We start from the raw sequence: 22,726 nt of genomic DNA, 5'->3' as shown, positions 1-22,726 counted from the left end.
TTGGCAGTGCAAGCTGAAGCAAAGATGATATTCAGTAACTCCACCTGCTCTGTGTCCTTTATCAGGACACCCACCTCAATCATTAGCTCACACATGTTTTCCCTAGATACCCTTTTCCTACTGATGTACTACTTCAAGAGCTGCTGAACACAGCTCTGTGTTTTGGGTTACATCCTGAATCCATCCCCTAATTGCTAATGCACAAGTGTGACCCCAGGGTCCTGTCCCCCCCATCTCCCCTGTGTGACCAGTATCTGCCTTGCTTCGTTTTGTCTCCATTTTCATGTGTGCACCTCACCAGTATCTCTGGATTTGATTATTGTTCTGTAGTACTGCTGTGTGGGAGGGATTTTTCCTTGCTCCACTTCTGAGTGCAACTGCATGTCAGTGGCTGGTGAAATTATATATAGATAGACACTTATCTGGATGTAATAAATATTTTCATACATCACCGAAGGGCTGAGCTAGCTCCAATGGCCTGTTCCCTTGGTCTCACAACCCTACACCGAGAAATTTATACAGGCCTGAAGTAACAGTGGTGGTACACAAATGAACGTGTAGTAGTGTGACACACGGTTGCACCAACTGTGCTTTAGGTGCAAGCGTTGGGTAGAGCAGATACTAAGGAGGACAACAGAGATAAACAAAAGCCTTCTGAAAGAGAAGCCTAGAAAATTAAAGGTGCTAGAGAATTTAAGTGAAGCCTGTGGGCATAATTAAAAACAACTGCATATGGGTACATAACCACTGTAAGTTATTTTTTGACATGTTTTATAACAGTGGAATAAACTTATTTCCTAAAAATACATGCCATTTACTTGAAAGAACAGGATATGAGTCCACTGTGAAATTCTGCACGCAGTCCTGCTAAAAAAACCCAGCCCAAATCCCTAAAATATCATTCTGGAGCTTATTAGACAAGATGATGAAATGGAGATTTCTGAAATTAGTGATGATGTAGATTTCACTTGATGTTTGCTAGGAACCAAATAGTTGTATGAAATGGAAATAAAAGTGTGTGTGCCTGTGTACGTCTACGTATGCATAGCAAAGCAGACGATACTATTTGCTTACGATTTATACCCCTTTTTAGAGATTTCATGAATTGGAATTTATTTCTATTTTCAAATGTCTTTTCTGCATTTCCCAGCTGTAGAGAACTGCAACAAATTTGCTTTCCCCATATCCTTAGAGGAAGATAACCTTTTATGTGTTTCCAAACTACACCCAGGACTGGGTTACAGTTTGGATTAACTCACTCAAAAAGCAATGCATAACACCAAAGCAATGAATGTACCTCTGCCCTGCTTAACGCAAGGCTGAATAGGTGGCAGCTTTTTCTTTGTTAAACCTATTTATATCCCACACTGTGGGATTGATCTGCTCTGGAAACAGAAGAAAATAATATTCCAAAAATCTCTGCTTGTTTTATTCTCACTCTTCACTCAGCAAAGAGTTGCGTAGACAGGTGACCAAAAAGACCCGTTGGAGGTCTCTGAGTGACTGCAATAAATGCAGCAATGATTTAAGTACTTTCTAACATGGAGGCCAATGAATTATTCCACCTGAAAACCAAGAAAACATTTTAGTCTTTGAATACCTTGAATGTCACATCTGTTTGCAATGCTTTGTACCCATGAACCCATGGATAACCCACAACACCCCCTTCCACCCTTTGCAGCCTATTTCTCTGAAACCTTTCCTCAATGACTCTTTCCCCACTGTATTCAGTGTTTGTAATTCAATACCTGGACTATTCTGGATGTGGAATTAACAAATGATGTTATTAACACTTTACATGTTTCACCTTTAAATTCCCCTAAACATAACAAGGGGATCCCTCCAAAAAACATTACATTGTTTGATTTTAGGCTGTAGGCCAGATGAAAACTACATCAAAGAGTACCTTGAAACGCTTGCTTTCAATATAGGAATTTTATGTTCTACAGTATGTTTTCCTTGTTCTAATTAATTACTCCTTAATCCCCAAAGGTACAGCATTCCCGAGCATTAGCTGTCAAAAGGCCTTACTATACAAAAGAGTGCCAGATGCTTATTCCCGGTATTACACTCCCAACAGATGGCAAATGTCAGAGATATAAATATATATCCAGATATAGATATAACAGCAAATGTGGGCATTTGTATTTGTGCATACATGTGCATGCAGACACATGCACACATGTACATGCTGTGCTCTTTGATTATATGGTTTGCAATGCACAGGTCTCCTAGCTTGGTAATAAAGGAACATTTATATTTTTTATTAAATACTAATGGGAGAAAGCGAGAACACACCTCTTCCTTCTGGGAAGCAGATCAGTTGATAATCTGCATCTCTTCCCAGCTGGGAGAGCTCAGTGCTTCATATGAACATAACTGGAGGTGAAAGGATTAATTTATTTCATATGACCACAGCAAAGGCTCAACTCCTAAGTCAGGATATTTATTCACCTGATTCTCCATCACATGCTGCAGGTAAGTGTCCTGTCATTGAGGACTCATGTCTGGCAGGGAGGCAAGCAGCTGCAGGGAGCTACTGTTCTGCATTCGCTGCCCCTGTTTGTGCTCTTAAATGCGCTGACAATGCTGTGATTCAGTTTCTTAGTTGGAGGTTCCTTTGGGGAGAGGGCAGCATCACATGTTACAGTCAATCATATGAGGAGCCTGGACCGTAGGCTAGAGAAATGGGTGGGAAACAAGAACACTAAAAATCAATGGGCTGTACTAGAATAAAGTAAATCATGACTTTAAAATCCATAAATCTTAGTTTGGAAATAGGAGAGGAGAATGCTCTATTAGTTACCTGTACAGTTACAGAGGTGGACATCAATTTATGTTTAAAGTTGCTCAGCTATGTTTGCCCATAATGTTTTTCATGCAATGAGAAATTGAATGGATGCCTTTTGTGACATTTTCCAAGTTCCTTCTGTGGGACTAATTTATTTTAAAAGTATTAATACTCCTATTTTCTTCCCTGCAATGAACAATGTAGCAATATATTAACACTGAACAGTTAATTACCACCTGTACCATTTATGAGTGAAATCAAAGGACAGGTGTCTCTCCAGGAAAATAGAAATTCTGTTGGTTTAGGGAAGTAAGTTCTCTTTGCCAGTGTTATTGGTACACCAGTACGAAATGTGGGATCTGAGAAGGCATAGGCAGGGCTGCATATGGTGAAATGTCTACTTTTTACCCTGCAATAATAAGTCTTACACAGAAATCCAGGGAGTGGATGTGTGAACTTTCCTTCCTTTGAACAGGATTCAGAGATGTGAAACTTCAAATAATAAGGCTCACAAATTGATGTACCGTAGACAGAAAAATGTCACTCGTTGGACTGACGCGATCCAAGTGTTGCTGCAGTAGAGTTGTGTGCTGGTCACTGGTGGAACTGGTGTCACACACAGAGGCTGGGGCAGGTGAAGCAGGATCTGCAGGAGGGGTTTGCTGCACCAGTGACAACATGGAGAGGAGGCATGGTGATGTAGGTACATGTCAGACCTGGCTAGTCCAATAAATCTTTCTTATTTTAGTATCCTGTGGTAGTGTTCAACACTTCAGAGAAAGTACCTTCAGGAAAACTTCAGAGGGGTCTGTCCCAAAGCCTCATGGGCTGGCAGTCCTTATTCTAGTCTCCATATGGAAGTAAATAATTTCTTCTGAAATTCCCACCCTGAAAATTAATGCACAACTTAGAGCTAAACCTGGGACAGGAACGAGCTCTGAATGATGACTCCTGTTTTGGAGTTTCTGCCTCTGAGCCTGTCATGCCTGACTTAAAAGACAGTCCTTGTCATCTGAGACTGGTTTGCCTGAGAAGATTGGAAATGGACAGGTGAGTATTTACAGAGATGATGAGAACATCCCTCATTTGCAGGAAGGGCAGAGTGTACCTCCTGTGTGTCTCACTGTCACTAAACACAGATCAAAGTGCACAGCAACAGCAACAACATTAAAACTAATAACAATGTTAGCAAATATGAAGCTGTGTCATAATGTAAAAAAAACCCAGCATCACCTGAAAAAGTACCTTTCTCACATGGTTTTGAGAAACAAAAGATCAGATATTCCCTCTTCCATTCAAATACCCTTCTGGATATGCATATAATGCAAAATTTGTATAGAAAAAAGATCCCATCTTCCAAGAGACCGTTGTAAAGTACCAGGTTGTGTAGTAACATTTGGAGATGAGGCAGGTAATACTCAGTATAGCACCAACTTGATCCTAAGAAACTGATGTTCCTAGATTTAAAGTCAGTAGGAGATACTGTCTTCATGCTTAGTACAAGCCGTAAGATGATGGCTTTCTGTTGAAGAAACCCCAGTGGAATTGTGGACCTTTAAAATCAGGTTGTGAGGCCAATGCAAAGCTCAGTATGTGCATGAAAATGCAGACAGTCCTGGGGCCGTTAGTACAAATGTTTTTAACAGCTGCCAGAGAGCCTCAGCTTGCTATGTGGTCGGGCTGCTACACAAACACTACCAAAATGACTACAGATTCAAATGATTGAAATGTAACTGCCCATAATATGCTGAGTGTTGGCTAATGGTTAGCATTGGTTAGAAGTCATGAATACAGATGAAACCAATACAGTTTTGGCTGCAGTTTCTGGCTACAGTTATCTGCATGCCCCTGGGTGTCCAAATCACTGTGGTGCTGCCAGCCTTGGCCACCCAGAGGCTGAGGGTCAGAGCCACTGGAGTTGAACTTCCTCCACAAAGACCAGCAAGCATGATCTGGAATGAGGTTGAGGAACCTTTCCCTCCTTGTGGAATGCAGGTTACAGATCCCTCCAGGACCTCAGCCCGGAAGGAGAACCCCTTTTCTGCCATCTAGATCAACCTATGACAGCTTGGGTTTATTTGAGAGGGGAGGACTGCACACCTCTAGCCTGGCCTTCCAGTGCCAAGTTTCATTCCTCTTCCATTCCCTTTCTTCACTGATTTATCATTTGATTTCAGGCAAGAGGTTATTTTTTACCTACATTACACCCCAGCCCATCTGTGCTATGAGGTAATTGCACAGCACAGAGGAATGGGCAGGCTGGATACGGCTGATGCACTTTCTGGCCGTACTCCTTTCTCAGTTACCCTGCTGCAACTTTGCTGTTTACTACAGCGACTGATGATTACAATTACAGTTGTTTGAAATATTCAGTGTAACAAGATGATCAGATGAACTGAGCCTCTTCATCACTCACAAACTGAGAACCTGAATTTCCTAAAAGGAAATCTGTCATCCTTCAGTGTTCTCCCAGTAGGTGGCATGAACACAGTTCAATATTGGGGACCTTGTTACCTTTTTACTCCTGATTAGTAGTTTGGAGATGGCCATTTCAGGATGATTCCATCAGAACAACTACAGAACAAACTAATTGGCCATAAATACAGCAACTGAACAGACCCATTGGTTTGTCATTGTTCTAGCAGGAAAAAAAGCATATAGGCCTTTGGAATATCAAACTGGTGACCCTGTTTTCAAACAGTTACAAGATATTGCTATGTCGGGTATGTTAGTTTTACTGTTAATGCCACTATGTTTAAATTGTATCTGGCTTTAATATGGATGATACCTGGTAAAGAGCTTCAGAATTAATCTCTAGGACAAGTGACCTGGGTTGCATTTTAGTGAGGAGAGGATCTCATACCCTTCAGATGCCCCATTGTCTCCTGGATATTTTTGAGAATCTGCTTTATCTGTTTAATGAGCTAATTGATGTATCTATTTATTTTATATCTCTATATAACTTCATCCCCACACATATAAAGGGTATAGTGTGGCATGTTCCTATTATCTGTACTACTTGTGGTGGGTATAGATGGGCCATATGAATGCTCAGAATGAAATCCTGTACATCAGACCACATATCCTCCAAAATCCACCAGGGTAAATCTCCAGTCTTTCAAGAACGGATTTATTTTGGATTTATATCCCAAGCACAAACTGGAGCAGGACAATTAGAGCTAAATATGAAATAACTCTTCACAGAAATATTCACATATGCTTTCTGCACAAAACTTCAAGCCCAAATGTGCTGAACAGAGGTGCATCTGCACTCTTCTGGTCTTAACCTGCCACGTAACCCCCAGCATAACCTAGCCAGTGCTAGAGATCTGTATAAATTATAGCAGTTCTACAGATTGAAATTTTTGTCTGCTTTTTTGTCATCCTCAGCAGGATTTGTTTAGCAGCCCTTCCCAAAACAGCTGGGGAACAGTCTTCTCCCGAACTGCTAAGAGTCTCCCTTGGCTGTTTTGTTTGCTGCTTTTTACCTGGTACAAAGCAGCTGATGAGGGAATGAGGCACTCTCTACCACCTCTGTTGGTGAAAACCCAGCCAGACTCAAAATGTGCTTGGTACCAGTGTGGTTTCTTTATCGCATGTTATCTTCAACTCATAAATATTGATGTCAATTATTTTTCATTCATATGACTGCACGGGGAATGGTCCTTCTACCACTGCCTGTATTAGCATATAGTATTCCCGTATGAGTACAAGTATTCTCCGTTCATTATTTGCTGTTCATCATGTCTTCTTCATTACTTGACCATAGAAAAAGTTATTTTCACCCAGCAAGGGACTAGATGTAATAACATTTGATCTACCACAAATAGCTATATAGGGAATGAAAGAGCTGAAATTAGCAATATAATCACAAATCCTAAAATAAAATGTCTTTCTCCAAAATTATGTGCAAATGAGACTAAGATTTGCTAACATTAGGGTAGGTCACAAGCAATTCATGAATGAAAACACAACAAGAACAAAACAAATCAAATTCATTAGATGATTTATTTGCAAAATGTAAGTCTAAGAGCTTTAATGGTGAGTTTAAATGGAAATGATGATGTTTCCTGGACTACTCTGTATACGTGTGCTCCCATCTACTCCATATGCAGCCAGAGCAAGAAAATCAGCTGTGCAGCTAACACAGAGTTATAGCATGCAGTTTGCAACCCAGCACTGTACCATTTCTAAAAAGGTTGTGAAATTCCTCAGAGAGGAATGCAATTACCAGAACTGGGATTAGCTAGTAACAATTAATCAAATTTGAATCCTAATTGGAAAGGTATTTCCTTAACGTCCCTTATGGAAGGGAAAAGGAAGGTACTGTATTTAAATAAGTTTTGAAATAAATGAATAATAATAAAAAAAAAAAGGCTAAGAGTGGATTTGCAATCCAGGCCTAATGCTCAGTTTGCTCCTAGTCTCCAGATCATGGAAGATTATCAGAGATCAAACCCCTTTAATAGAAAAGAACCTTTTAAATCCACCTCAGCATTGCCCTTATTAGGAATGAAGGAGAGAGGCTCCTTCCGTTGGGAGGAAAGAAGCGCTTAATTCACGGCTTGTCAGAAGAAAGGCGCTTGCTTCAGCAGTGAACCAGGTTAGTTATGGCCCTAATTTACACAGCAGCATGTCATCCTGGTGGAAGAGATGACACCTTTAAGTAATAATGAACAAGCATGCGTTGACAGAATAATAATCACAGATTCAAAAGGTTACAGCAGAGAAGGTGGTAAAGCTAAGTGCCTGCTTTAATTCCACTGGGTGCCATAATATCAGGACTCAGGAGCTGCACTTACAATATAAAATAACATTAGTGTGGCAATTAGGACTTAATGGATTGTGGAGAGAAGTCTGCAAGACTTTATAAAAACATCCAGATTGGTCTGTTTTCAAGTTTTACTTTACTCATACTTTTTTCTGGCTGTATTATCATCTCCCTCAAAGGCAGGGTTCTCTTAAAACATAGCAAAGAAATGCTAGAGGCATCAGGGCCACTTCTTAGTTTGTATATACAGGCATAATCTCAAAGACACTTCTGCCAATTTATCCCGAATGAAGAATCTGGACTAGGGAATCTATGAACAAATTTGCTGACCTAGGAAAACTAATTTGCTCCAGTAAGCAGACAAAACCAAACTACTACATGTATATTGACCTGGTCTCCTATTCACAGCATTTTGACTTCTTAAGCTGCATGAGACATCTAGTCCCAGTGTTTCAAAAATCACTACAGACAATCTACAACACTTAGACAAACATAACTCAAATGGGAGACTTTTAAGTGAATTCAAACTCCACAAATTTTGTTAGGACCCTTCCCAGTCCCAGAACGAGGTCATCCAGGTTTCTGGGAGATAATCTGCATTTTTTTTACGGTTCTCCTGGATTCTTGGGGGTCTCTGCCACCATGATAGCAGTGTGCCAATGCCTAGCAATGCGGTACTTGGCAGAAAACCTGGAGAGCAGGTGGAAATATCTTGATGTCGCAGGAATAGGAGGCAGGCAAAAAGGAGGCTTGTTTTTTTGCAGACCACTGTGTGGTATAAGATCTTTAACTTCTATGAAAATATATTTCTTCAGTAGTCTTCATATATTATATGCATTCAGCACATCAAACAAACAATGGCCTACAGAGTATATAAATCTCAGGCACCAAAGCAAAAGTTAAATGGCACTGTCTCCACTCCTGCCTGGCTGTTCTAGGGTTCCGATGTTGTCTGAAGACAGGATTTACAGTCTTCTGATCACTGGTAGCAACAGGAAGACTCCAGGTGATTGCCAGCAGTGTAAGGCCACCAGCTCCGGGCTGGTGTCACAGACTGTGTGGCCAGCAGGGCCAGGGCAGTGACCGTCCCCGTGCTCGGCCCTGGTGAGGCCGCACCTCGCACCCTGGGCTGGGTTTGGGCCCCTCACTGCAGGGGGGACGCTGAGGGGCTGGAGCGTGTCCAGAGCCGGGCAGGGGCTGGGGACGGGGCTGGAGCACCAGGCTCACGGGGGGCGGCTGAGGGACCTGGGGGGGGTGGCCTGGAGAGGGGGCGGCTCAGGGGGGACCTTATCGCTCTCTGCAGCTCCTGGCAGGGGCTGTGGGCAGGGAGGTCGGTCCCTTCTCCCAGGTAACAAGCAAGAGGACAAGAGGAAACAGCCTCAAGTTGCACCAGGAGAGGTTTAGATGGGATAGTAGGAAGAAAATTCTTCACTGGAAGGGTGGTGAAGCATTGGAACAGGCTGCCCTGGGAGGTGGTGGAATCACCATCCCTGGAGGTGTTTAAAAAACACATAGATGTGGTGCTCAGGGACATGGTTTAGTGGTGGACTAGGCAGTCCTGGATTAATGGTTGGATGACTTGGTAATCTCAAAGATCTTTTCCAAATTAAATCATTCTATAATTATATAATTCTATGATTTGGGTATTTCCTTAAGCTTACAGTAAGAACTGGCAGAAATGAAATATGCCATCACCTCTTCGTTGATCTCTCTTCCCTTTTCTTTCATACACATACCAATTTTCTGTTTCAATTTATTATGTTTCTTACCTCTGGTAGGTATGTTTATAAGACTATATATTCTCTAAGACTGAAACCTCACAGACCACACAGGTCTGTATTGATTCAAAAACTGACAGTGCAAATATTCTCTTAGTTCCAAGGGAGATTTCAAACCACTACTTTCATTTTAGGATATGCTTTATGTAGGTTTTACAGGTTTTTTACATATGTACAGGTTTTTGTTTGCTTTCTTTGACTATGCATATACTTGGAATGTCTGGAATAAAACCAACTCTGATAAATAAAACTAATGTGTGCATTCATATGGATGTATCTACACACACACACACACACACACACACACACATATATAATAATTCTGTCAGTCTCCAGTGCCAGTCTTTTAAAGTATTTCCATGGAATTTTCATTTTTCTGCACCAAAGAAAAGTAAAATGGCCATGGTCACAGAAGGGGACAGTGTGAGAGGTGAGAGGCTGAATGCAGACACACTGCACTAACAGCTGTCTGTTTGATTGCACTGATCCTTCCTTAATATCAGGGACTGTATTCATCACTACTTCTTTATTACACATACACTTCATTCCCACTAGATGCATGCAAAGAGACAAGAACTTCAGACGCTACTCCAACAGCCCTTTAGGTATCTTTTCCTTCTTCGGTTCCATGGTGACAGAGTATATAAAAACCTTCAGGGATCAGAATCCTACTTTTGCTGCATGACCAGTGTGAGTCAGATCAGTCTGAGACAGGAAAACAAGAGGTGGGGCAGGAGAAGCGAGCTTGTTGACTCATGGGTGCAGCAGTGGTACTTTGCACAGGTGTCTTCACCTTCACATCTCACACACCCCTGTTACCACATGTCATCACACACCTGCAGTTGGCAGGGCTCCTGGCAGGCTCCTCACTGCAGCTCCCTCCACTGCCTGTCCAAGATGCTGAAAAAAGGGATTGGGGAGTTCAATGGGAATGGAGTGACTTGAGAATCAGGAGTGCCTTTTAGGACAGCTGCTCCCTAATAGCTTTCCTGCTATGCAGCCATGAAGCACCTACCCATGTTACATTCTTTTCAGCTTTAAAGAGAATTTTACAGAGGTACAGGTAAGTCTGTCTGTGTCAGGCTTTGTTTATGTGATTTTTCCCATTAGTTTCTTCACTTCCACACTGTGGGGCAGAAGAGAAAAATTAAACTCAATAGCAATAAATCCACTGCATCAGTGCTGGATCTCTAAATTCATCTCCACCTGGTGCACTGTAATTTGAATATTTAATCCAAATATTTAATTCAAAGTTGTTTCTCCTTTTCTTAGATATACCTTTTAATGTGATATTCTGCTCTTCATTCCATCTGCCATGTGAGGGAAGTGTAATCTCTTAAATTTATGTGTACTTAGACATATATATGGGCAATATATTCTTCTAACTGGATGCCTCTAAGTGGGAGGGATTTATGTATTAAACACCAAAGAATTGTACTCCTTGCTTTGATCTCTGAATCAAGCAAAGCAAAGTAGGTTTGTCTAATACAATAACTTGAATATTACCTCACAGTGGAGCGGTGGGGGCTGGCTCCCTAGCATAAAGAAAGGTGGATTTGCTGAGTTTCCAGGAATTTGAATCTTTGCCTTTGCCTTTGCCCCTTTGCGCCTTTGCCCCTCTAACTGATAAGATAATAAAATTTACAAAATGATCTAGATTATTGATTTTGCTTTTCAAATCTCCAAATTCAGGAAGTGATCCACAATGTGTCTAACACTTTAGACATCTCATTCTTCATGTGTATTTGTCTCCTGATCTCATTTTTCACATCCTCATTGCTATAGAAATAGGACACTTAAAAAAACCTGTCTTGCCTTCCCTAGCCTTTGGCCACTGTTAACATTTCTGTTCAACTGGATCAAGAGATTTTTTTTTCCCTCTAAGACAGACATAAGCACACTTAAATTTTGTGGAATAGATGACCTTACTCTGAACAATTAATGACCTAAATCACAAATTATCCTGATTTCATATTCAAATCTGGTGTCTTTCAACACAATCATCCCATAATCTTTTAGCATTGACCAACCACATGCATAACCAAGAGCAGAACAATGTGTTAAAAAAAAAAAAAGAAAGAAATCAGTTCTTCATGAAAAAGAGAGACTACCTTAATTACTGCTAACAGGCAGTGACCTTGAAATTCTTAGCATATTTAATTTTATGAGCTGTTCAGATAGGGACAGAATAAGTACTTGGGCTGAATCCACTAAGTTATTAGGGCTTATTTCTAGCTGTAAATGTTTCAGTAAAAGGATTATATGTTTCATTTAGGTAAATAACGATAGGATCTGCAGCTACTCTTGCTGGCATAAAATTTCTAAGGGCTGTCACTCTGCATGTTTCAGGGCAAAAACTGGATCCAGTGTCAGTGATTTTTATCACGATGCTGCTATATTTGGTGTGTTTCATAAAGGTCCTATACTTATTCTTCTGACAGATTGTCAGCTTCCATTAAAAAAATAAGTTTTTAGCCCTCCTTGACTGAAGCAAAAAACCTCTTGACTAAATTTGAAAATCAGAAGATATTTCAGATGCCAAATTTATCATTTTGGCACCGTGATATCTTGTGATTAAGTTGGAGTGAGTCTTGCTCATTATTTTTGAAAACTTAAGGTCATCCACTCTGTGTACCAGACTAGGTCAGATGGAAACCGCATCCTTTCTCCAGAATAAAGTTTAGTTTATGTGCAGCCTGTTGACTTTGTCTATTACAGCATCTGGCAGAGTTGACAGCCAGCTATAGGATACTGAAACTAGAGATTTCAGGAGACCCACTAGGGCAGTCACTCCTTGTCAGGGCCTGCTAGGGAAACCCACCACTGGGTATTTTCCAAGCGTGTTGTGCTTAATCTAATTCTGAAAAAGGAAAACAGTAAATTAACCCATTGCTTCTCACCATTGATTTGATTTTGCCTCTCAGCTGAGTGTCACATGTGGCACCTGCAGGTCCTTGCCTTGCTGAGTGCTCCAGCCTCAGTGCACCCTAAGCCACTAACTGGATAGCATTCCTCCTCCGCATCCTCCAGGTCACAGGTTTTTAAGGGACAGAAAAAGGTTTAAGGTTAACTAACCTCTTCCAGAAGATTACAAATAATAAGATAAGGCAGGCATATGAAAAGACGCTTATGAGTCTTGCAAAGTGGGGGACAAAGCAGATGAGCCTCCCACCCCCTGGTTGCATGGGTAGCTGAGGACCTCCCTGCTGATGGAGCAGGTGCTGGCATGGGGAGGGATGGGCTTGTACTGCAGGTGCCCCGGTGCACAGCTCTCAGAGCCATCTGCTCTGAATTAGATTGGATTAAAGACACAGCATAGGCAAATCCCTTTTTGCTGTTTGTGTGACATAGGTTTATCCCATGTGAAATATGGCTTAGAAGAAAGAGCTGCCTTTCTCACATGCTAGGGAAAGGCAGTTAACAAGAACAGCTTCTAAAGTCAGGTAACAGAAACACCCCTTAAATGAGATATGACACTTTGGCAGGCAGTCTTTCTTTTGATAACCCCAGCACAAAGAAAAAAAAAAATCAGGGCAGGTACCAAAAGCTCCATGCAGGATTTTCTGAAGTCAGGGAGACACAGGCAGGCAAAGCAATCAGTATGAATAGCACTGGATTCATAGTTGCTTTACAGAGAGGAAGACACATAAGGGAAATGGGCAAATCTATGGCAATATGTCCTTAAGCACGATTCCCATCACATCTCTGAAGGAGACAAATCTCTGTTTCCTTCTTGACTTCCCTAGGTGGTTACCTTGGCATGACAGCAACAACAACAACAACAACAAAAAAACTGTAGAGAAGCCTGTTGTTAAAGTGTCAGGAGCCGGTCCTTTTTGTCCAGTTCATCACTATTTTGATTGGTTTCTACATACGTATTGCTCTCTGAGAGACTGTCCTGAAACTAGCTGTCTTTATTCACCATGGCTGCCCAGCACTCGAATTTGTGAGGCAGTAGATGTACTTACTTATGTCTTTTACATCTATATAATGCCCCTTTAGTAGAGATAATCTTTGCTTGTTCCTTTGCAAAACAGCTGCTCACTCTGCCTTAAAGGTGTCCCCTTTTCCTTGTGAACGAAGCACACTGTAAAACATAAGGGAAGAGTCAAGCAATGCTTATCTAATAAACATGTTGGTCCCCATGTTTAGTTTAGAGACTGAAATGTACCATTCCAACAAAAGTCAAGCCCTGTACATGCATCCTCAAATAATACGTAGAGGGCACTTTTCCATGTTACTTGTACCTACAGTTCAATTATTTTAAAGTTAAGGCTCTCCTTGCATTTCTAATGTTTGGGAACAAAGGAGGAGGAACAGGGAAGCTGGTGCCATGCAGGAGAATGGAGCAAGGTTGGAACAAATGAAAATAAAAAAAAGACAACAGAAACACAACAGACCAAAGGAGAGACTAAAGATTCAGAAAATGTCATAAAAAAAAGAAGTAGAAATGCCTTTTCTTTCCAGATTTTGGGCAAAAATACACTTTTATCAGAGAAGATATGTCACTGTTATGTCAGGAAGGTTAAATGATTTACACAGTTTCAAGGAAATTTTGAGAGACATGATACTGAGCTCTTTTACAGTAGAAAAAATACAAGCAATTAAAGATAATGGAATTATCATAGATTATATACAATATATTGACTAGAACTGAAAGGTATTGACTAGAACTGAGAGGATATTCTTGACACTTCTTGTCAGAAATTACTGATTAACAAAATTGAAAAATAATATAAGTGAGTAGGCCATTCCTCCTGAGTTATTTACACAATTTTTCAGGAAAATGTTACAGAACTGTCAGAACAGAACATTTCAGCTCCTTTTCAGAAATAAAAGTCATAGTTTTCCATTTAAGGTGTGGGGTTTTTCCTTTTATTAAATGAAACAAAATAAAATTCAAGAACAAAAAATAAAGTAATATATATTTATTACTAGTATTCCAGTTGGAAAGGAATGGTGGGGGTTTTTTTTCAGTATTAAATTTTCATAAACAAGAAATCCACTTCCTATGGAATATTAATAAAGACTTATATATGGCTAATCAATCTTATTTGTTTCAATCCTATTATCTTTGACATAAAAAATACCATACTTCCAAAAGCTCTATTTTTATATGTCCCTCAAGACTGTATTAGCCACATGACAGCTTTTGGCAGACAGCATGCTGTGCTATGTGGTTTGTTTACGCTGCAAAGCATAATAGAAACAATATATTTAGCATATGTTTTGGCTGGTCCACACATTGTTTGAACAGCTCTGTATCTAATATAATTAAAGTAGTAAAAAGTTGTGCAGGCAAATCTTTTACGTCTATGATATTCAGATTTTATGATCCTTGTGACAGCCATTGTCTTCTGTTTTACTTCTGTAAGGGCTCTTGTAGTGGTACAACGCATTACTGCAATATAATTGTTAACTGTATTAATTTATAAATTTGGAGAAAAATCTGTTACCACATTAAAGCCAAATTTTTAGAATAATCCCGGAAAATATGATCAAAATATTCCTGGATTCTGATCACACCTGACACCTCTGCTTGTAAATTAAACAACACATTTTTTTGAGAAAATCTCCCCTGTTTATGGAAATAAGCGAACACTTGGCCTGTTGTGGTCTTTTAATTGCCCACATGGCACCAAGTTCATATGTAAGTGGCACAAGTAAGGTCAAATGGGATTGCCTACGCAGTACAGCAGACATCAGACTGGATCAGAGCAATGTCCATCCAGCCTTGCCGTATCACCTCTGACAGCTTGAGTAGTGGTTTCACAGTAGCTGTGTCATTGTAAGCTAAATACAACACGCTTTGGTTTCACTATAGACTCTGTTTAACAGGTCTAACAGGGCTGGCTGAAGTCACCATGTATTGGATTTGTATGGCAAAGCTTTGGTAGTGGTGGTGCTAGAGGGGGGACTTCTGTAAGAAGCTCCTAGAAGCTTCCCTCACGTCCGATGGAGCCGATGCCAGCCGGCTCCAAGACGGACCTGCCAGTGGCCAAGGCTGAGCCCAGCAGTGACACTGGTAGTGCTTCTGGGATAACCTATTTCAGAAGGGGAAAAAAACCTGCACAACCACCTGCAGCCAGAGAAAGGGGTGAGCTTATGTTAGAGCACCAGCCCTGCAGCCCCCAGGCCAGGGCAGGGGCAGGGGTGGCTCCAGGCGCTGGAGCAGGAGGAAAATAAAAGGAAGATCAGTTTGTCTCTTCCATTGAGCTCTGTTTGCAGCCAGTATTGGAAGTTTCTGTGGTCTGCTGCTAATTCTGTTAACTGGCAATTCATAATTATATGCTCAGTCATCTCTTACTTAAAACAGATAATTGTCCTCAACAGCTCTTAATAAAATTAAGACGCGCCTTTCTGGAGGTCTTACTTAATTACTAATCTCGTGACATCTCTGTAATCTTTTTGATTCACCTCCTCCTGCATGTTTCTCTGATCTGGCTGCTCCTGCCAATGGTGAGTGCTATGTGGCAAAACAATACTACTGTCACTACCAATTACCCTGGCAGGGAGTTCAGCCGAAGGCTGTTGTCAACCTAATGAGGTGTACCCAATCAGGAGGAAAATGCAGCTCCATTTCCATCCCCGGGGTGGTAACTACTTTTTAAGAGTGATCAATTTTTGGTTAGATTAAGAAGTGGAAATAAACAAATGTGCATAATTACTCTGTGTGATCTCCTGCACCAGCTGGGGTGGGGAGAGAATTGGGCAGCCCGAAGAAGCACAGGGAGATCGAAGGGCTGTCCTTTAATGTGCTCTGCTGCTGGGATAACAGTCTGTCTTTGCTATTTAATACTTGCATTTTTATCAAAAAGAAGGGTTATTAGGCTTTATTCTGCAGTTATGTAAAGCAATCAAAAACTGCCACTGATTTCAAGGAAAGCAAAAGCAAGTGCTTTGCCAGGACATGGTGCTGCTACATGCTCTTTAGATAAGGCAAGAGCAGGAGCGCTGTTGGAAGAAGCAGACAACAAAGAGGAGCAGAGCACTTAGGTCAGGATTCATCTTACCTACTTTTAGCCATTTAAAAATTTAGTGCCTAGCAGACATATTAGTCATTTAGGCTCCCTCTGCAGCCTTTGTGCAGAGAGATGGATGCACTTCAAGATGTTGATCAATCCTTTCCACTCCACCAGCAGTACGTAGGGGTGTCTTTCACAGAATTAGGGTGATGCAGTTTCCCATAAATAGGTCACATAAACTCTTTAGGTGGTCACCATAAACCAAGTGAAATCCATTTGCACATAACGCAAAACATGACTCTAGTCAACAACTACCATACTCTTTCCATTGCCTTTAACCAGTTATATATTAGTCAGTATTAGCCAAGGAGTATATTAACACTGTCAGAGGACCTGGATGGAGTACTTTATGCAAAAGGTGTTTAAACCTGAAGGTATTGTAGAAATGTACATAGGTGAGCAAGCAAACAGTGATGAGGGGAGTGTGAGAAACATCTTGTGTTTTTGGCTTTCTGTTTCAGCTTTGATCTTTCCTGGCAATCTTGGCAATCGATACTGTGACTGTGCAGGTTTGCCCAATCCTCTCAAGTTGAAATTCACTCTGTGTAGGAAGAAAACAACAGAAATGCATGAGACAGAACCCACATAAGGACATAGATAAATTTTTGGGTTCTTTTGATACCCTGCAAGAAGAAAACCCTTTTTTTGTTCAAGTGAGGAAGAGCTTGGGAGAGGTGTGTTTGTCTTGCTCAGAGTAAGTGGGCCTTGCAACAAATCACATTTACCAACAGTCAACCTATACTGAATACTACAGTTGTCCAAAATATGTTGCATGAAGGATATTGAGAGAGGCTTAATGCAGTCTTTATTAGTGGGCTGGAAATGAAGTTACACCAACTTCAAAGTTACCAAAGTTATTAAAAACAATGGGAAAAGAGAGAGAGGGAAGGAGAAAGGAAGGGAAGGGAAGGCAAGGGAAAAGAAAGGGAAGGCAAGGGAAAAGGGAAGGCAAGGCAAGACAAGTTAAAAAGAAAGTAAAGGAAAGGAAAAGGAAAAGCTGTCCCTGTGACTGGCTGGGAGTCATTGCCAGATGAACACCCCCCTCTGCAGTCTCTCCAGTACAGCAGGTTATGATAGCGATGTTAGCCATTGACATCCTTGTCCCCCAGGACTTTGTACTTTCCATCAGGATCTGCTACAGTTCCTATGGGATGTTCCCATTCACGATTCTCTTTATACTGACTGTAGCACACTTAGCTGGGCACAGGCATTGCACATGGATGACACTTTTGTGCATGTGTTTCATTGGATAATCCTGTCCGAGTATCTAGATAACCACGGTTTACTTTGCTATGCTCTAAGTTTTGGGTTTCCCTAATATAAACTAAAAGCTATAAGATGCCCTGTAGAAAAAGGGTAGGAAGGGTGATTCTGCATGCCAATGGCAATTGCATTCCATAAGAACCATATATATGATCAGTACGTGGGTTTGCAGGTACAAGGCCATGAGGTAAACCTTGTGAGACTAACAGAATGAAACAGAAAGGGAAAAAATACTACCCTGGCAACACAGGAAAGCCCAGCCACAGAAGCCCAGGTGAACAGTTACAGTGAGCTTTGAGCAAAGACAGGTTGCAGAGCAGCGAGTGGAAAGTGCTCAGCCTCGCAGTGATTGTGGTAGCTGAGGCACTGTGCATTTTAAAATAAATGTATTTTGGCTGGAGAAATATATATTGCAGAATTACTTTTCTTTCAAGTTGGAGAAAAAAACCAACCCACCGTACCAAACACAGTGTGTTCTACAATTTTGCAAAATACTGCGATCTGGCTTCCAAAGTTTCCAAACAACAAATGTTTGTATTTTCAATTAAATTGAAAAAAGTGTCATATTTTGTTTCCCTCAAAATTGAATACGTGTATTTTTACAACACTTGCTATTTGTTTAAAGTAAAATGAAACCTGAAAAAAAAAATTGTCATTTTCATTCCCATACTTAAAAATCAAATCATTGAGCTGAAATCAGATTTAATGAAACAATATTTTGTGCAGAAAGAGTTGGTATAATATAAAAATATTGAAACAGCTCTTTAAAACTTACTCTGCATAACCTTTTGACTTTCTCACTTGCACTTTGTTCACTTCATGCTCCTGTTTAATCACCTGCTTTAGACATTCAGATACGAATTTGCATCTTCACATATACACATCTTGGGTTTTACTGTGTTATTCTTTTTATTCTGATAATGCAGTCTTTGCTTCATTCCCTACTTTCTTGTCAAGTTTCCTTCCCCTTCTTTATTGTGCTTACACACACTTCTCTTTTTCAACATGTCCAAGGCAAAACATGGAATACATAATTCAGAAAAGGCTATTTATATATGTCATGGAGATAGGGATCTATCAGGACTTTCTAATTTCCATGAGAAATCTGAGCAGGTTGTCTGGTCGCCTTGTGGATTATGCTGCTAAGTGCAATCCTTTGGCTCACCGGAATAAGCATCTTCCTTCTCACCCAGTACAGACTAAGATCACCAGATCTACTGTCTTCCTTTAGAAGCTAAGTGGCAAAGGTGTGTTATTCTTCCCCTGAACATTTCAGATTTTCTCCCTAGAATACCCTTAGACAGAGGAGAGAGAAGTGGCCATTGGTTAGCAGGTCAGGAAATCATAACTGAATCAAATTATTCTGACCTTGAATGGATAATTAAATTCTTGGACACTTTACAGAATAAGATATTCTACTTAGTCCAGTGAGGGAGACCAAATTCAATGGCACAGGTGAGTCCCCTGATGTTTGAGTAGATTGCATGACATGTACTGTGCCAGTTAAACCCTGTTCACAGAGAGTTAAAAACCAACCCATTACTGAGAACCAAGCTGACACATTTCCAGAACAGCTTTTCTTCCATGTTACTTCACAAACGTTCTGGATCTTCAACCATGTTTTCCCAAATTCTTCTGCTGGCCTCTGAGCGTGAGAAGATCTTAACTCCTACAAAAAACATGCATTATCAGTCATGACTCAGCTTAACTGGTCATAAACCATTAGTGAAGGCACAATGCAAATAAAATTTGCCTCTCAGTTTATACAAGAAAGAACGCTTGCATTTTAGTAATACATTAAAAAAAAAAAAAAAAAGAAAGAAAAGAGAGAGACATGGGGGTTTCCAATTAACAGACTTTGTATCCTTCTGTGTTTAATGTTTAAAATAAGTTTATTTGGGTTATAAACTATGCACACAGTAATAACATTGCTGATGCTGACCTTGCAAAGCACAGCTCTGTGCTTTATGAATCAATCATCAGTGCCTGGAGCAAAAGGAAAAATAAACCTGCAGAGAAACCACCAAAAGAGCAGGTGAATAAGAAGTGTCTGCAAGTATATGAGGACACGGGTACCAAATTAAGCAGAATTTGCCTCTACACCTACAGTATGGTAATAGAGAATCCTGATTCATCTGTAAGGTTACTGCCTTTTGCTGTTAGTACATAGGTGTTAAGTGGTAGAAAAAGCAGTGCAAACTCGTGCCTCTTGGTGGATGATTTGCATGTTGCAGGGTCAGGTACCACGACTTGGGTCATGCTGTACTGAGGCCTCAGTATCAGCTTGTATGATGAGTCTCTGCCCCATGATGGCAGCTTGCTCAGTCGTTCTCCTCACTCGCAGGTACACCAGATGAACAGATTCCTGTTGACTCACCTACTCCCGTAAGGCAAAACCATGAAGATCAGCAAAAGCCAGCCATAGAAATAGTCACTGACTAGAAAAGGATAAAAATTAGCACCCAATAATTCATCAGAGAACTACAAGAATTGAAGGGAAGAAGGAAAGGTTTTAATGTGGAGGAAGGATCCAGCCAAAAGGGCATGTGTGACCTTGCCCTCAATTCCCCCTCTGAGCAGCAAGAGGATCCTTGCTCAGCCTCTGTTACATTCTTACACATGATGTAACCTTTCTGCTGGAGATGCCTACTTTATCTTTCTAAATTGCTAGTGTAGGAAACACTTCTGCATTTTTATGTTTGCAAATTTTCCTATTCTACTGGGTGTTCAGACAGACTCACAAAAGCAGCCTTCAATGAATTAGCAAGGAAATTGCTCTGCTTACTGGAAGATCAGAAAGAAAATACAAAGGAAAAAGATACAGATTAATGCTGTGTTTGCCATAAACAAAGAACTGTATTTTTATTTTCGTACCCTGAATGACTCTTACGGGATAAACCAAAAATAATAATAATAAAAAAAAAGGAGACAAGAAAACAAATACCTTATGCAAAGGCACAGCACATGCCTCTCCTCTGTAACATGTAACATGCTACATCTAAAATGAACATAAAATGTCGTCTCCTCCAGTAGATAACAAGCTTCTAGAAATGCAAAAGTGCAAAATACATGGAAGTGGTCACGTCTTATATCACAATACCTGGGTTTTATTTACATCACAACAGAACTATAGGTATTCATACAACTTGCACAGACCTGCCCCTATATGTTCAGGAAATTTAGAGACAACCAAAACTAGAAAAGACACGTAGCAACAGGATATCTAAAATTTAAGAATCCCTTCACCATAAATAATGATTATGAGAATACAGAGCTTTGCAATTTGAAGTGTTCTAACTAAAAAAAATAATAGAGCTTTTGAAAAACTAATAATTATTTAATTTTCCCAATATACTTGTAAGATAGTAAAATACTGCTTAGCCTTATTTTTCAGGTAAAGAAAAAAGGTGCAATTGATTCACTGAGTACTGCTAAGAATGAAACCTTAGTTCAAGAATTTATTACAAGGTAATCTTTCAGTCCTTTCCTTTCATCATTCTCCTGACCAGTCAATCTTTCTGACAAAGGGTTTAAACTGTGAGCATAAGAAACAATACTAGAAGACAGTAGAACACGTGCTTACTCCTTCATTCTTTGTAAAAAATAAGAAAAACAATCAACATAAATTCAATCAGATTTCATTAGAAATCAATTATTTTAACAGTCCAGTGTTAATTTCTGCAAAAAAGCAATAGACAAAACATGCTTGGTATCTGCCCAAAGGGGAATATTTAGATATTAGATTATCTGAACTGCTAAATTAGCAAGGGTTCTATCAGGCAGCCAAACAAGTGGTTGATATTCATTGTGCTTCATACCTATTATCTTGTATAGTGATGGCAAGGTTCTAAATTTTTATGTAGTCATTGTTCCACAAGCATAAAAATTACTGTACAGTCACAACATTTGACAGCACTGCACTTTTTGCCTGCATAGCATCAAACACCTTAGAAGCTATGCAAATATTACTTTCATTTCACAGATAGGAAAATGGAGTGCTGAGAAACACAAAGTAATACAGATGACAAGTGAACACAGCCCCAATAACTTCCCATGGTGTCACAGGTGGCCTGGACTTGTTCCAGTTAATTTTCAGATTTAACTAAGAAAGTTAAGTGAAAAATCTCAACAGGTCTGGGGAGGGGGGGTGGGGGGGGTGAAAGATATACATCTGGAACAAAACTGAGGCCAGTTCTTCTAAGATCAGGTTTATCTCACTTATGATATGCACAAAATGGGATGTTCTGAATACCAGCCAGTTTCTTGCTTTTGACCACACTTTGATCTAGACCACTGACTAGTATTTTTAGCACATTGAGAACACTTGTGGTCACATTAGTGTATTTTAATATAGTCACACTGAATAGCTGTCTCCCAGATAAGTAAAATCTGCCTCCTTAATTTTAATTAACCCTTGTCACAGGCCCTGGGCTGAGGACTCAAGTAATCGTTCCCTTAGTAGTTCTCTTCAATGCACATCCCGATATATCTTAAAACCAGGCCAGGGTTTGCTGTGGGCAATGCACCATTTCAAGTGCATTGACGTCACTTCTGTGAGGTTTGCAAGTCACACAACACTTCAATTTCTTTCATTCAAATATTAATATCTGGTTTATTTCAACATCCATTTACTGAGTTTTACATTCTGAGAAAACATTGAAGTGCCAATCATAGGTCCCCACAAGCTTGGAGTAAAGATACACAACATCCAAGAGATATCTCTAAATTGGAGCATCCAATCACAGACACTGTTACTTTTAACAGGGTTCTTCTGTTTTGTAACTAGTGAACATCATCAGGGTTCTGAAGGAACTGGTAGTGCCAGGTCATGCTCTATAATCTTTGAAGAGTTATAGCAGCTGAGGGTGGTGTCTAATTACTTAAGAAAGGCAAACATTACCAATATCTTCCAAAAAGACAGGAAGGAAGAAGCAGAGAGTTTTTAAGGACAAAAGGAAGCATCAGAGCTGATCTACTCTGGTCTGCTAAAAAACCTCCACGATACCACAAAACAAAGCAAAAAAACCCAACCCTAAGACATACAAATACATACATACAGTCAAACCTGTCACAGGTTTCAGTTTAGTGGTTCCTACAT

The 22,726-nt window shown here is 40.2% G+C and overlaps 1 long non-coding RNA gene across 8 annotated transcripts in view; it reads left to right on the top strand.

The window, feature by feature from the left end:
• The first annotated feature begins 10,086 nt into the window (after window positions 1–10,086).
• LOC114015116 (uncharacterized) overlaps window positions 10,087–22,726 on the top strand; it is a 57,360-nt gene continuing 44,720 nt past the window's right edge. For all 8 annotated transcript variants that reach the window (XR_008735009.1, XR_008735010.1, XR_008735011.1 and 5 more), the window contains exon 1: window positions 10,087–10,403. This is a non-coding gene — a long non-coding RNA (uncharacterized LOC114015116). The remainder of the gene's footprint in view (window positions 10,404–22,726) is intronic.

Source organism: Falco cherrug, chromosome 13, assembly GCF_023634085.1.
Source record: "Falco cherrug isolate bFalChe1 chromosome 13, bFalChe1.pri, whole genome shotgun sequence".
NCBI classification, from domain to species: Eukaryota; Metazoa; Chordata; class Aves; order Falconiformes; family Falconidae; genus Falco; species Falco cherrug.
The sequence above is the reverse complement of the archived record's forward strand: the minus strand, read 5'-3'. Positions and strand labels throughout refer to the sequence as shown.